Consider the following 7,466-nt stretch of genomic DNA (forward strand, 5'->3'; position numbering starts at 1 on the left):
CTATGATACGCTATTGAAGACTTGTTAATTTCACCTTTTCTAACATAAGATTATGTTCCTTGATACGAAACTTCAACGCTCTTTTTGTTTGGCCAATATATCTTAAACCACACTGACAGGATATACTATAAATTCCCCAAGACTTCAAGACAGAAACGCAATCTTTTAGAATCGAAGGGTGAATTTTATTAATAGGGGAGAAACCGACTTGAAAGTTGAATTTCTGGAGAATCCGTGCAATTTTATAGCTAACAGAAGGATAAAATGGAAGCACGACAAGGTCATTAATATTATTTCTAACAGTGGAATGTCTTCTTTGGGAATCTGAAAATTTTTTAACAGCTTTATCAATAATCACGGGAGAAAATCCACGGTCAATCGTGGTTATTTTCTTCTTTCTAGGTATTTCTTTCTCCTGATGAGGAGGGACCTTTAGCTGCCCTCGAAATCGATTGAGTGTTTCATTATACTTACGCTAAATACAAGGTTGGTTTTTCGATTTTGATTGTCACATTAGCGTGTTTCTCTTCTAGATAGAGTGTTGACTGTTGCCAGGTATTCTTCTTATATTCGCTACATTATTTATATTTGTTACATAATTTCTTTAAAAATAATACACAGCGATAACATTTGGTGGTGGCATCCTCTTATTTGAAAAGTAAGTCGGCAAAAAAAGGAAACGAACTCTAAACTGAGGATTGAGACTAATACATTTGTTTCATAACGAGAGCTAGTCTTCATAAGAGCTTATTCTATTTGTATTTAGCATAATTACAAGAATTCATTTAATGCTGATAAATGTAATATGTTTTTCTCAATTGCGTATCTGTTTTAAATATCAAATGTGAGAAGTTTTGGATTATCTCGTTTCATATTTTTTTACGAAAATCTATTTTGAGCTTCGAGTAAAATATAACTTCAGGTTTATCATTTTCAGCTAAAATCTAATATGTTGTGGCTGTTGATGTAAAGGTCTGTATACTAAAATTGAACTGAAAAGCTTTGGATTATATTTTAATATAATTTTTAATAAAAAAAAAACCTCTGTGAGCTTCAGGTAAGGTATCGTTTCCGCTTGTTCACTAAAGCCAATTATGGGCTTCGTGTAAAATACCACTTTTGGTTTCCCAGTTTTCTCAAAATGTAATCAACTCTTTGTATGAAAGTAGAAAACTTACATACGAAAAACAGAAATTTTTGGAAATTTCGTATAAGAGTTATCGTGGACGAAATAATCCTCACACACGTACAGACACAGAGACACAGAGAAAGACAAATATAGTTGTAAAAATAGTGAAAACGTGTTGCGGGGACCGTAATTCATGTTTATTCACTGAAAACTCACTACTGAATTTTTGAACCGAAAACATTACTTCTCTTACTAATTACATATACAACTAAATGTATATAGATTGGTGAAAGGTAATAATGGTAAAATTTCTTATGTTTAACGTAACCGTAGTACCGAAGCTGCAGCAATGTGTTCCTGTAACTAGGATGCATCATCTTTAAATTAAAATGAAATTTTAACTAGCTATCTAAAAGAACCAAAGCTACACAAAGAAAATAGTTTTAAAACTAACTGAAAGAAAGTTTGCTAAATTTTCAGTTCGAATTAAAAATAAACAGCATAAAATTTCAGCTACATTTCCAGACAGATTCCAACTAAAATTTCAGTTAGAGAAGTCAAGAATGTCGAATGTGAATTTAATCTAGATTGATCTACTGAATATCTCTATCAATGAAGGTCTACGGTTCCAGTTTAAGAAATGTATCAAATAATGAAAGCTTTTAGATTTATTAGACAGCATAACTTTAGTCTTCAATACCTTTTATGAAGTAAATGAAGTTTGAGTTTTCCTGTGGTTTATCAACGAAGAAACGCGCCACTAATAAGACGCTCTTTAACCTAATAAATACCTTTTAGAAATATATATATAGAGAGAGACAGAGAGACAGAGGGAAGAAGAAATGTGTGTTTATGGGGAAGATGTCCATAATATGCCGAATTTGTGGTGAAAAGTTGTGCAAACTACATAATTAAATTTACTTTCTTTTCCATCCACTGAAGAAAGGCAAAATTTAGGGATCGTATCAAAACGTAATTTCATTTAGATTAACAATTTCAGTTTTTATTATTTCTTTGATGAAATTTGGGAATAATGTTCTTAAATCGATATTTTTTAATCTAGAAGTCATCGTTTGGAAATATGCAATCTCAAACTTAATCTGTTTAGCAATATCTTTAGATAGTTTTCGAAAATTTGAATTAATGTCATAGAGCAAATGATATATTAGGTCAGTATAATTGTACGATGATAATTTTGCTTAACAAATTATCATGAAAAAACTTATTATCTTAATACATTTTTATATGGGACTCGTACAAAATTTACAGAGAAGTACAGTTTTCCTAAAATATATCATATGATAAATATTGTGGTAGTCTCGAGGACTGTCTAGTTTGATTCCCCTTTTAAACTGGAAACACGAATTTTAAATAGCTAACAAATCCCCGACTATAGGTAGCTTTGCTAGAGCAAACGCTATGTAGCCTGAAATTCTTGTGTTCTTAGTAATTGTTATCATTACACATATTATTATCTACAGCAAATCAAGTTAAAGTAAATTTTCATGACATTATTCATTGGCATTTATCTCATGAATGTAATTACTCACCTATCTGATAAATAGGTCTTCCTTATTTGTCATATTACCTTAGTACAAATTAAAATTTGAATGCCATTAATTTAAACATAAATTTGTTAGTTCTTTTATTGAAAAAGGAAGATTCTTCAATATTTTTGAAATTTTTATAGTATGGGATTTTGGTTGTTAGTTTTGAGAGTGTTTGGTTATACTAATCACTGCAACTAGCTCTATGGATTTTAATTATCGGGTGCCACCAGTTTCCTTTATAGAGTTATCTAGATGAAAGTGATGCTTCTATATAGACAAAAACTCAATAATATTAAAGTTACATTTATAATGAATTTCCAGTTGAGAATTAGTAATACAGATAACAGCCCATTTGATTATGCTAAGGTTCACCTTCAGTATTACTATAAGAGGAACTGTAATCTAATTTTAGCACATTTTTACCGCGCTAAACTTTTAACCTTTAGTTTACCGAATTCGATAGCATTTCTCCAAGATCATCTACTCCGGCTATGATTAAACATTAATAATCAGCAGCTATTGCTTTGTAGAGGCTCCATTCATCAGCTTGCTCCGTCATATACCTTACGTTCAGACTCGGCTGACGTTCTTCAGATCATGCATGACATCAGATATAGCATGACATCAGATAGCATGATATCATATTTCATGCAGCTGACAACTTCTAGCTTCCAGTTGAGGTTGTCTGAAAAGTCATGATACAGTTTTTCTTTGTTCTTAACAGACTTTAATTTAAATAAGGAACAATGATCAGTCAATAGTATATTGCCCGTTTTGTTTGATAAAATTTCACATTATTTTAATGAGATTCGTAATTCCTCATTCACAAAAGAACTTAGCTGTATCAACGAAAAGCTGAATAGAGTGTTGACTTACAGTTTCATCTGAATTGAATGTTATACTAAGAAATTTTGAAGAGAGCAGAACAAGAGAAAGCGTGAGAGTACAAGATCAGGCGAGTATGATAAGCATGGCAACAATTTTTAACCAAACTCCAATAATTTTTGTCAGGCGATCATACTTGTGTGTGGTCTCACGATATTGGGATAGAATGCAGTCTTTATACGATTAATGAACGCCGGAAGTTTCCTGAAGATGGATTATTTGAAACTCTCCAGATGTAGAGTCATTAGGATATTTCGAAGCAGGAAAGATGAAAAATGAGAAACGCCTTCGCCGGGATTCGAACCACGGGCCTCTCGAATAAGCGCCGAGCGTGTTGACCACTACACTACGAAGGCATGCTAAGAAGGCGGGAGAAATACCTTATACAGTTGATAAAAGCTTACATTTGAACTGATTTACTGGCTCTTTGGTAGAAGCTTGGAAACAAGACCCCACACAAATTTGATCGCTGGCAAAAGTTATTGGAGTTTGAATGAAAAGTACAGCCACGCGTATCATGCTCTCCTGATCTTGTGCCACCTGTCTCGTTATCTTCAAAATGTCTTTCGTAGTGTAAAATTCAATTTAAACGAGGCCGTAACTCAAATTCTTGTTCAGCTTTTCGCCGACAAAGCTAGGTTCTTTTGTGACTGAGTAATTCCGATGCTCATTTGAAGAAGAAAAATATTACCAAACAAAATAGGGAACATACTATTATTGACTGATCATTGATTTTTACGTAAATAAAGGACCTTTGAAGCACATAGAAAAAATGTCTCATGACTTTTCGTACAACCAAATACTTATGCCTCTACACTCGTCTGAAAAATCTGCATACCTACCTGGAGGGAATGAGCTACGTGGATACGTCAGAAGTGATAGCAAATACGCAAATTGTCACAATAGTGCAATTTTGTTTCTGAAAAAGGAATCCTGGTTGATTCAGGATTGTCATTAATTTGCTTATTTTCAGACTGAATGACGTTAAATTTATAAAGGAAATAACCTCGAGAGAACTACAAATGTGAATATTTTCTTTTATATGAATATTTAAAGCAATGAACTCGATTTGACATACATTAAATTTTACACTTTATGTATCTGGTCAGTATTTAGTGTCATTTCTGAAAATACAAAAAATATAACTAATGAAAGATATTTTGAAATCGAATGCTAATTGAAAAATGTTCCATTATCTATAAGGTATTTTCTCCCTCCTTTCAGTATGTCTTTGTGGTGTGACGGTTAGCAAACTCGGCGCGTTTTCGAGAGGTCCAGGGTTCGAGTCCCGGCGAGGGCATTATACATTTTTCAAGGCTCCTGCTTAAAATAACCTAATGTGTCTACAACACCAATGCCTAAATAAATGTCCTGTTGATAATTATTAAGCAAGGGAAACTTCTAACTCAAAATAAAAAAAACAATATTGAGTTAGTTGTCATTCACTTGAAAATTATTTGTTTAATAAAATATGTTTCATGGCAATCCATTTTGTTAACATTTTATTCTGTATTAAATTGAAATTTTGATCTTTCGTATGGCAGATGAATTTAAATATTAAATTTTGTTCCTAAATGAGCTAAAATTTAAGAGAATTTTCAGTTCTAAAAGGCCAAATGAATAGCATTTCTGCTCAGTGGTTTTCGACCCAGGTCTAAATCCCGGCGAATAGGCTGGCTGTATGAGCGTTTTTGTCGTTTATTTCAAATGTAACATTAATATGAGATAATTTCTTAATCATATTTAATAATATAATAATTTCTTAATAATAATAATTCGTTTTTTCAGGCAGAGAACCAACGAGATGCTTTGTTTTTGTGAAATGAAGAACACTTTTCTAAAAAAGCCCTAACCATTTCTTTTATATTTTCACCACCTTTAAAATGTAACAAGGCAAAAGAAAGGGGACAACAAAAAAAAAAAAAAAAAAAAAAAACTTTCCGATAATTTTTCTTCAGAATGAAAGTATATATATATATATATATATATATATATATAATTATTAGAATGAAAAGAAAAAAATTGGAACTAAGCTCTGGTTAAGCGCAAATCCGTTTATTTACTTTTTTTATAAACTTAATTTTAAGAATACTTTTTGAATTTTTTTAAACTTTCTTTTGTGTTTATATAAATATATATACAATCTACAGATTAGAAATCCAACAAATTAATATTACTTATTATTATCTTACCAATCTGACATTGCAGGTTACATATTTGCTATACGTTTTAAGTAAGATACCTGGCAAATTGTTTTTTGATAATTCATTTCCAGCAGTTTTGACTAAAGACTAAATTACTTTTTTGCACCATTTCCATATTATATAAAAATGTTTCACAACTCTCTTTCTTTGATTTTTGATTCAGCTGTTTGTTATCATAAAATTCCAAAATTAAAAAAATTCTTTTAAATTTAAATTTTCAATTTGAGGTGGAGAATTTTTACCTTTTGTAAGTTTCGCTGATTCCACATTTATTGATAGCTGAAGAATTTACTATAACGATCTTCAAATTAGTAATTTCTAAAAATAAATTTGACTTTCTTTCTGATCTTATATTGATTTATTTCGTATAATTTTCTTTAAATTACTTCGGAGCAGATTATATTTTGATGATTAATCATTTAAAAATAATTAAAATATTCATATTGCTATTTTAATGTTGTTTACTTTAAATTCGTTATTTTATTATATTGCTGTTTTATTTTGGTAATCATTCGGATATAATTTAGAAATATGGTTCCGCTGAAAGATTTTTGGCTGTCCCTTGAAAACACTAAGGAATTTTCAACCATTATATGTTATTTATTTTGTTATGTTTCATTTCGAGTTTGATTTTAATTTTAAATATTATTTTTTCTATTAGTAAGTTTACCACTTTTAATTGGATTAATTATTTATTACTATTTTGTCTATAATGATTAAATTTTCAGCAGCATTTTGCACGGAAATAATATTTTAATATATCCTTAACTATTCCAACGAAAGACGTAAAAAGCAACTTTTTCTGTTATTTCATGTGGCGTGCACTTAATGAATAATCTTGTCAATTATTTCTTCACGGTCCCATATTCAAATATAGTGTTCATTTTCTAAAAAAATGAGCTGAAACACCCATTCTTATTCGAAAACTTTCTTCTATCTTCAACTTTGTCTTTGGAGGTTATATTTGTTGAGAGGCTATCAAATCTGAGGATTCCGATTTAGTTTCTTTATCTTCAGGGAGGAAACATCGCGCTTCAGCTAAAGCTCTAACAGTATGTAAATGCGGTTTTCTTAAAAAATAATTTAGTTATAAGAACATTAAGTTTGAGATCATTTGATTATAAGGCTCTTTCGAGAAATTTACTTTTTATATTTGGGATAATATGCTGGAATTTATGAAATTAATTATTTTTTTTGATTACATTATTGGACGTAGAAACTTCTTAGTCATTCATCGCTCATAAATATTTAAAGGTGAGAATATTTCTATTGGAAGCAGATATATTACCATAATAATTGATAAATTATTCATAGTTTTATGGACTAATTCGTATTATTCTTAAACGTCTGTAACTAATGTGATAATTCTTTAATTTATAGACATAAGCTCATTTTGAAAATTCAGATGTTTAAAAACGGTTACATAATTTACCTGTTTGCTAATTTCTCATTTGGAGTTTTATAATTATGTATAACTTTTAAAAGGTATTTTTATGACAAATATTCTTTATATAGAAAAGATTTCTATAATAATTCTTATGCTTAATGAGTTCCTAAGCTCGGAACTATTTCTTCGTTATTGTGATAGCGCGTTCTTGAATATGCATAGATGTACCTGTCAATTACTCTGAGTGGTATTACTTTGACCTTTCAAGTGCGAAGCATCTACTAGCGAAAAATATTTAAATAGCCTTCCAA

At 30.3% G+C, this 7,466-nt stretch overlaps 1 non-coding gene across 1 annotated transcript; it reads right to left on the bottom strand.

The window, feature by feature from the left end:
• Window positions 1-3,847: 3,847 nt before the first annotated feature.
• Window positions 3,848-3,920, bottom strand: TRNAK-CUU (transfer RNA lysine (anticodon CUU)). Its single transcript has one exon. It is a non-coding gene; the product is annotated as a tRNA-Lys (tRNA).
• Between the last annotated feature and the right edge of the window lie 3,546 nt (window positions 3,921-7,466).

Source organism: Stegodyphus dumicola, chromosome X2 (assembly GCF_044657685.1).
Source record: "Stegodyphus dumicola isolate Sdum_Otavi_A_Nest chromosome X2, ASM4465768v1".
Lineage (NCBI taxonomy): Eukaryota > Metazoa > Arthropoda > Arachnida > Araneae > Eresidae > Stegodyphus > Stegodyphus dumicola.